Here is a 9,207-nt window from a genome sequence, read left to right as displayed (position 1 = left end):
CCAACATCACTATGATAAGGAAGTGGATGGTGGGTACGGGGTCTATTTGGGAGCGGGTGGAGGCGGCTTCGTGCAGGGGCTCCAGTTTGGAAGCCCTGGTCACGGCTCCTCTACCGCTGCCGCCGGCCAAGTACACCACCAGCCCGGTAGTGGTGGCAACCCTGCGGATATGGGGCCAGTGGTGGAGGCATGTGGGGGAGATGGGGGCGTCTGTCTGGGCGCCAATCTGCGACAACCATCGGTTTGCCCCCGGCAGTATGGGGGGTTCCGAGTATGGCGGCGAGCAGGGGCGGGAAGGGTGGGTGATATGTTCCTGGAAGGGAGCTTCGCGAGTTTGAGGAGCTTGGAGGAGAAATTTGGGTTGGTAAGGGGAAATGATTTTAGATACCTACAGTTGCGGGACTTTGTTCGTAGACAGGTCCCATCTTTCCCGCGCCTCCCGCCAATGGGGATCCTCGACAGAATAGTCTCTAGGAGGGAAGAAGGGGAGGGCAGAGTCTCGGGTATATATAAGGTGCTCATGAGGGAGGAAGGGTCCCAGACAGAGGAACTGAAACTTAAATGGGAGGAGGAGCTAGGTGGGGAAATGGAGGATGGGCTGTGGGCAGAGGCCCTGAGTAGGGTAAACTCGACCGCGACATGTGCTAGGCTCGGGCTGATCCAATTTAAGGTCGTTCACCGGGCCCATATGACGGTGGCTCGGATGAGCAAATTTTTCGGGATAGAGGACAAATGCGCTAGGTGCGCGGGAGGACCAGCGAACCATGTTCACATGTTTTGGGCATGCCCTGAGCTGAGGGGGTACTGGGAGGGATTTGCGGGGGTCATGTCCCAGGTGCTAAAAACAAGGGTGGTGATGAGTCCAGGGGTGGCAATTTTTGGGGTTTCGGAAGACCCGGGCGTCCAGGGGGAGAAAGAGGCCGATGTGTTGGCCTTTGCTTCCCTGATAGCCCGGCGACGAATATTATTGGCGTGGAGGGACTCAAAGCCCCCCCATGCCAGCGGGAGGATGAAAATTGGTCAATTTGACTTATTTGCTGCCTATTAACAGGCTGAGCAGCATAGTCTCTAAGCCTGCGTGATTCTCCGGTCCTCTGGGCCGGGATTCACGTGGGTGAGAATTGGTGCAGGTATTTACAAGCATGGCCCTAACCCGGTGGACCTCATGGTGGGTCAAGTGGGTAACCTTTGAGGGAGTTTCCCCTGAAGTCCATTGGTGGGCCCCCACCCCCCACAATGCAAATCCTGCCCCCCCCCACCCCCACCAGAGCCCCCCACCGACCACCTCAATTGCAGAGATCCTCACCAGAGACCCCCACAGAAGAGGGATCCCCACCAGAGACCCCCCAATTACAGAGGCTGCAAGCAGACACCTCTTCCATAAGAAAGACTACTGCCTGGAAGCACACCATTACTGAGACCACTGCCTGGAAGCTGGAGAGCAGTCCAGCTCGAGACAGTGAAAGAAAATCACTGCTTCAAAACTCACCTGTGCAACACACCTGCTGGCTCAGGCACAGGAAGCAGCACCTGTAAATTCCTGGAAAGAGAAAACCAGTTAGCTGGGTATAAACCCCCTCAAATCTTTGATCTGCACGCCTTTCATTCATTTCTCTGTGAAATTAATGTTACTAGGCTGCGATTGACAGCTTCAACACACACCCAGCTGTCTGAATTGTTTAATTCATCTCCCTTCACGCTTGACTGGATTTCAAGTCGTCAGCTGTGAAACTATTGCAATGTTTAAAAACATCTAGCTTTTTTGACAACTCCTGGACCACATCAAAGACAGTTAAATGCTTTGTGCAGAGAGAAAGAGGAAGTGGGGTCTCTAATTGGGGGTCTCTAGACTTGGGGTACCTAGTGGGGGTCTCTCTCAGGGGAGGTCCCTGATAGGGGTATCTATAATTGGGGGGTTTCTGATGGCATCTCTGTAATGAGCGGGTTCCTGTGGGGGTCTGTCTCATGGGGGTCTCTGGTAGGGGTTTCCATAATTGGGGGGTCTCTGTAATAGGGTCTTTGGTGGGGGTCTCTCTTATGGGGGGTCTTTGGTTGGGGTTTCTGTAATTGAGGGGTCTCTGGTCAGGGGGGTCTCTCCCATGGAGGTCTCTGGTGAGGAGTTGTGGGGGGGGGGGGCGGTTGGTCACCCTCATACCGTGGGAGGTGACCAAGAAAGTCGCAAGTTGGGGGGGTGGAGTTGCATTGCTGGGGTGTGGGTGAGGCCCAGCCACCACTCAAACTGGTGGCTCGATAGCCAGATTCGCAAGGGAATCACTTACAATCCCTGCCATGCATAAATTTGCTTCTGGATTTGCTCTCCATCAGTGGTGATTCATCTCCGATGGGAGAATATAATCTTCTAAACAGAGAATCCTGCTCATGTCATACTGAGAGGGCCTGTCGCTTATAATATGAACAATTTGGCTGCCCAGCAGTCGAGTTTAATTAAAATGTTTATTTTTTTCAAGGATTTTGACCCAGCGTCAAAGAACAGTGGCATAGTTCCAAGCCAGGATGGTGTGTGGCTTGAGTGTGCCTCCAAGGGGAATTTGCAGGTGGTGGCATTCCCGTGCCCCTGCTGGTAGGGGTCATGAGTTTGGAAGCTGCTGTCAAAGGAGCCCTGGTGAGTTGCTGCAGTGCATCTTGTAGATGTTACACACTGATATCACTGTGCGTCGGTGGAGGAGAGAGTTGGGTTCAAGCCCTTTTGTCTATGTTTGGATCAAGGCTGTGTGTAATGAGGTCAGGAGCTGAGTGGCCCTGGCAGAATCCAAACTGAGTGTCCGTGAGCAGGTTATTACTGAGTAAGTGTCATTTGATAGACTGTTGATGACACCTTCCATCACTTTGCTCATGATCGAATATAGACTGATACAACATAGAACACAGAAAAATACAGCACAGAACAAGCCCTTCGGCCCACGATGTTGTGCCGAACTTTTGTCCTAGATTAAGAACAAATTAATCTACACCCCATCATTCTACTGTAATCCATGTACCTATCCAATAGCCGCTTGAAGGTCCCTAATGTTTCCGACTCAACTACTTCCACAGGCACTGCATTCCATGCCCCCACTACTCTCTTGGCAAAGAACCTACCTCTGACATCCCCCCTATATCTTCCATCATTCACCTTAAATATATGTCCCCTTGTAATGGTTTGTTCCACCCGGGGAAAAAGTCTCTGACTGTCTACTCTATTCCCCTGGTCATCTTATAAACCTCTGTCAAGACACCCCTCATCCTTCTCCATTCTAATGAGAAAAGGCCGAGCACACTCAACCTTTCCTCGAAAGACCAACTCTCCATTCCAGGCAACATCCTGGTAAATCTCCTTTGCACCTTTTCCAAAGCTTCCACATCCTTCCTAAAATGAGGCGACCAGAACTGCACACAGTACTCCAAATGTGGCCTGACCAAGGTTTTGTACAGCTACATCATCACCTCACGGCTCTTAAATTCAATCCCTCTGCTAATGAACGCTAGCACACCATAGGCCTTCTTCACAGTTCTATCCACTTTCAAAGATCTATGAACATAGACCCCAAAATCTCTGCTCCTCCACATTGCTCAGAACCCTACCATTAACCCTGTATTCCGCATTCATATTTGTCCTTCCAAAATGGACAACCTCTCACTTTTCAGGGTTAAACTCCATCTGCCACTTCTCAGCCCAGCTCTGCATCCTATCTCTCTTTGCAGCTGACAACAGCCCTCCTCACTATCCACAACTCCACCAATCTTCGTATCATCTGCAAATTTACTGACCCACCCTTCAACTCCCTCATCCAAGTCATTAATGAAAATCACAAACAGCAGAGGGCCCAGAACTGATCCCTGTGGTATGCCACTGGTAACTGGGCTCCAGGCTGAATATTTGGCATCCCACCACTCTTTGACTTCTATCCGTTAGCCAGTTCGTTATCCAACTGGCCAATTTCCCACTATCCCAGGCCTCCTTACTTTCTGCATAAGCCTACCATGGGGAACCTTATCAAATGCCTTACTAAAATCAATGTACACCACATCCACTGCTTTACCTTCATCCATGTGCTTGGTCACCTCCTCAAAGAATTCAGTAAGACTTGTGAGATAAGACCTACCCCTCACAAATCCGTGCTGACTATCCCTAATCAAGCAGTGTCTTTCCAGATGCTCAGAAATCCTATCCCTCACTACCCTTTCCATTACTTTGCCGACCACCGAAGTAAGACTAACTGGCCTGTAACTCTCAGGGTTATCCCGATTCCCTTTTTTGAACAGGGGCACAACATTCGCCACTCTCCAATCCCCTGGTACTATCCCTGTTGACAGTGAGGACAAAAAGATCATTGCCAACGGCTTTGCAACTTCACCTCTTGCTTCCCATAGAATCCTTGGATATATCCCGTCAGGCCCGGGGGACTTGTCTATCCTCAAGTTTTTCAAAATGCCCAACACATCTACCTTCCTAAAAAGTATCTCCTCGAGCTTTCCAGTCTGTTTCACACTGTGCTCTCCAACAATATGGCCCCACTCATTCGTAAATACTGAAGAAAAGTACTCGTTCAAAACCTCTCCTATCTCTTCTGACTCAATACACAATCTCCCGCTACTGTCCTTGATCGGACCACCCTCGCTCTAGTCATTCTCATATTTCTCACATATGTGTAAAAGGCCTTGGGGTTTTCCTTGATTCTACTGCCAAATATTTTTCATGCCCTCTCTTAGCTCTCCTAATCCCTTTCTTCAGTTCCCTCCTGGCTATCATGTATCCCTCAAGTGCCCTATCTGAGCCTTACATAAGTATCCTTCTTCCTCTGAACAAGACATTCAACCTCTCTTGTCAACCATGGTTCCCTCACTCGACCATCTCTTCCTTGCCTGACAGGGACATACATATCAAGGACAAATGGTATCTCTTCCTTGAACAAGTTCCACATTTCAATTGTGTCCTTCCCTGACAGCCTATGAAAATGAAATGAAATGAAAATCGCGTATTGTCACGAGTAGGCTTCAATGAAGTTACTGTGAAAAGCCCCTAGTCGCCACATTCCGGCGCCTGTCCGGGGAGGCTGGTACGGGAATTGAACCGTGCTGCTGGTTCCCAACTTATGCACTTCAGTTCTTGTCTGACAGCATCGTATTTACCCTTCCCCCAATTGTACACCTTGCCCTGTTGCACGCACCTATCCCTCTCCATTACGAAAGTGAATGTCACAGAATTGTGGTCACTATCTCCAAAATGCTCCCCCATTAACAAATCTATCACTTGCCCTGGTTCATTACCAAGTACCAAATCCAATATGGCCTCCCCTCTTTTCGGACAATCAACATACTGTGTTAGAAAAGCTTCCTGGACACACTGGACAAACACCACCCCAACCAAACTATTTGATCTAAAGAGTTTCTACTCAATATTTGGGAAATTGAAGTCACCCATGACTACTACCATGTGACTTCTGTACCTTTCCAAAATCTGTTTCCCAATTTGTTCCTCCACATCTCTGCTGCTATTGGGTGGCCTATAGAAAACTCCCAACAAGGTGACTGCTCCTTTCCTATTTCTAACTTCAACCCATACTACCTCAGTAGGCAGATCCTCCTCGAACTGCCTTTCTGCAGCTGTTATACTGTCTCTAATTACTAATGGATCCCCCACACCTCTTTTACCATCCTCCCTAATCTTATTGAAACATCTATAACCAGGGACCTCCAACAACCATTTCTGTCCCTCTTCAATCCAAGTTTCCGCAATGGCCACCATGGCAAGTACTCTCCTTTGTCAGTGTTACCTTCCCCACTGCCTCACTACACACTTTGACATCCTGAACATCGGCTACCTTAGTTGCTGGACTACAAGTCCGGTTCCCATTCCCCTGCCAAATTAGTTTAAACCCTCCCAACGAGTACTAGAAAACCTCCCTCCCAGGATATTGGTGCCCCTCTGGTTCGGATGCAACCCGTCCTGCTTGTACAGGTCCCAGATTCCCCAGAATGTGCTCCAATTATCCAAATACCTGAAGCCCTCCCTCCTACACCATTCCTGCAGCCACGTGTTCAACTGCACTCTCTCCCTATTCCTAACCTCACTTTCACGTGGCACCGGCAACAAACCAGAGATGACAATACTGTCTGTCCTTGCTTCAGCCTAACTCCCTAAACTCATTTATTACATCCACACCCCTTTTCCTACCTACGTCATTGGTATAATTGTGCACCACGACTTCTGACTGCTCACCCTCCCCCTTAAGGATCCTGAAGACACGATCCGAGAAATCCCTGGCCCCCGGGAGGCAACATACCTTCCGGGAGTCTCGCTTGCGACCACAGAATCTCCTATCTATTCCCCTAACCATTGAGTCTCCTATCACTATTGCTTTCCAATTCTCCCCCCTTCCCTTCTAAGCCCCAGAGCCAGACTCAGTGCCAGAGACCTGGCCGCTAGGGCCTTCCCCCGGTAGGTCACCCCCCCCCCCCCCAACAGCATCCAAAACGGTATACTTGTTTTGAAGGGGAACGGCTACAAGGGATCCCTGCACTATCTGCCCGTTGGTTTTCTTTCTCCTGACTGTAACCCAGCTACTTTTGTCCTGTACCTTGGGTGTGGCTACCTCCCTGTAACTCTTCTCTATTACCCCCTCTGCCTCCCAGATGATCTGAAGTTTATCCAGCTCCAGCTCCAGTTCCCTAACACGGTCTCTGAGGAGCTGGAGTTGGGTGGACTTCCCGCAGGTATAGTCAGCGGGGACACTGGTAGTATCCCTCACCACCCACATCCTACAGGAGGAGCATGCAACTAGCCTCCATCCCCTCTTACCTTACAGAATACAGCTGCACTGTGGACCAACTGGAACTCCGCCCTCCGACTCTGCTCCCAGTCAGCTGTACTCTCTGTAAACTCCTGGCTCCCTTCACGCTCTTTGAGGAAATGTAGGAAATGAAATGAAAAGGAGCACCTTGCTCCCTCTTCACCTAACTCCCTCAGTCACCAAACTCTCACTATAGCACTCTAATGCACCCAAATTCAACAATCAGTTGCAGTAATTGGCCCAGTTAGATTTGCCTTGTTTCTTGTGTGCAGAACATATCTGGGTAATTGTTCTGACCTGCACAGGACTTGCGGACCGGCAATGATTAAAGTGCCTGTGAGATTCGCTGAAAATGAGCTCCCCGTTAAAGGGGGCAGGGAATCCTAAACCACATATAGCTAAACATCTGTATATAGTCGGCCAGTTTGGGTGCCACATAGAGGAGAGACCCAGCTGAGATCTTTTGTGCGTGTAAATAATAGTTTTGTAAATAAAACTGTATTTCCTTCTATAACTCGTCGTGGACTCCATTTGTGGTCTACTAAAGCAATTTTCCACCTTTTGGATAGATGCCAGTGTTGTAGCTGTACTGGAACAGCTTGGCTAGTTCTGGAGCACAAGTCTTCAGGATCATTTCTGGAATATTGTCAAGACCCAAACCGTTGCAGTATCCAGTGCATTCAGCTGTTTCTTGGTGTCACATGGAGTAAATTGAATTGGCTGATGACTGGTATCTGTGATGCTGGGGACCTCTGGAAGATGCTGAGATGGATTATCCACTCCACACTTCTGGCTGAAGATAGTTGTAAATGCTTCAACCTTGTATTTTGAAGCACTGGACTGCCCCATCATTGAGATGAGGGATATTCATGGTGCTTCCTTGTCCAATGAGTTGTTTAATTGTCCATCACCATTCACAACTGGATGTGACAGGACTGCAGAGCTCTGATCCAATCATTTGATTGTAGGATCACTCAACTCTGTCTATTGCATTGTGCTTCTAGAGTTTGTGATGCAAGTAGTCCCGTGTTGTAGGTTCACCAGGTTGACATCTCACTTTTAGGTATGTCTGGCGCTGCTCCTGGCATGTCCTCCTGCACTCTGCACTGAATCAAGGTTGATCCCCTGGTGATAATGGTAGAGTGGGGGATATGCTGGGCTCTGAGGTTATAAATTATGGTTGCATACAATTCTGTTGCTACTGATGGCCCACAGTAGCTCATGGATGTGCAGTTTTGAGTTGCAAGATCTATTTGAAATCTATCACATACAACACAATGGTAGTGCCACGCAACACAATGGAGGGTATCCTCTGTATGAAGACAGGTCTCCATCTTCACAAGGACTATGCAGTGGTCACTCCTACCAATACTGTCTTGTATGGAGATATCTGCAACACAAAGCTTGGTGAGGACGGGGTCAAGTAGGTTTATTGGTTTGCTCACCACCTCCCACAAACCCATTTTGGCAGCTATGTCCTTTTCGATCAGACATCTTGGTCAATAATGGTGCTACCGAGTCACTCTTGGTAATAGACATTGAAGTCCTCCCACTCAGAGTGTATTCTATGTCCATTCCACCCTTAGTGCTCCTTCCAATTAGTGTTCAACACGAAGAAGAACCGATTCAACAGCTGAGGGAGGTGGGCGTGGGTCAGTAGGTGGCAATCAACAACCTACATTGCCCATGTTTGACCTGATGCCGTGTCACTTATGGGATCCGCAGTCAATGTTTTTTTTTTTTTAAATAATTTTTATTGAAATTTTTCGATACAAACATTTACCCCTACTACATTTAAATTATAACACAACAAATCCCCCTGGAAAATCCTCCCCACGCCCTCCCCCGCGCGCACCCCCCCCACCCTCCCCCCCCCCCCCCCCCCCCCCCCCCCCGCGCTACCAGTCTAGCAACCAAACCGTTTTTTCCCTTTCTGCCAATGGCCTCGGGCAGTCATTGCCCGCGACCCCCCGCTGACGTGCTCCCTTCGTTGCTATCCCCCCCCTCCCTTCCCCCCCCCCCCTTTCTCCCCGGGTTGCTGCTGTTTCGGCCTCCAGTTCCTATCTCTGATCCAGAAAGTCAAGGAAGGGCTGCCACCGCCGGAAGAACCCCTGTACCGACCCTCTCAGGGCGAATTTGATTCTTTCCAATTGGATGAAGCTTGCCATGTCGTTAAACCAGGTGTTAACACTTGGTGGCCTTGTATCCTCCACTGAATCAAGATCCTTCTCCGAGCTACCAAGGACGCAAAGGCCAATATTCCGGCCTCCCCTGCCTCCTGTACTCCTGGCTCCACCCCAACCCCAAAAATCGCCAGCCCCCACCCTGGTTTGACCCTGGTCCCACCACTCTCGATACCGTCCCCCGCCACCCCCTCCCAGAACTCTTCCAGTGCCGGGCACATCCAGAACATATG

This window comes from Scyliorhinus canicula, chromosome 9 (assembly GCF_902713615.1).
Source record: "Scyliorhinus canicula chromosome 9, sScyCan1.1, whole genome shotgun sequence".
Lineage (NCBI taxonomy): Eukaryota > Metazoa > Chordata > Chondrichthyes > Carcharhiniformes > Scyliorhinidae > Scyliorhinus > Scyliorhinus canicula.
Note: the sequence above shows the minus strand (reverse complement) of the source record.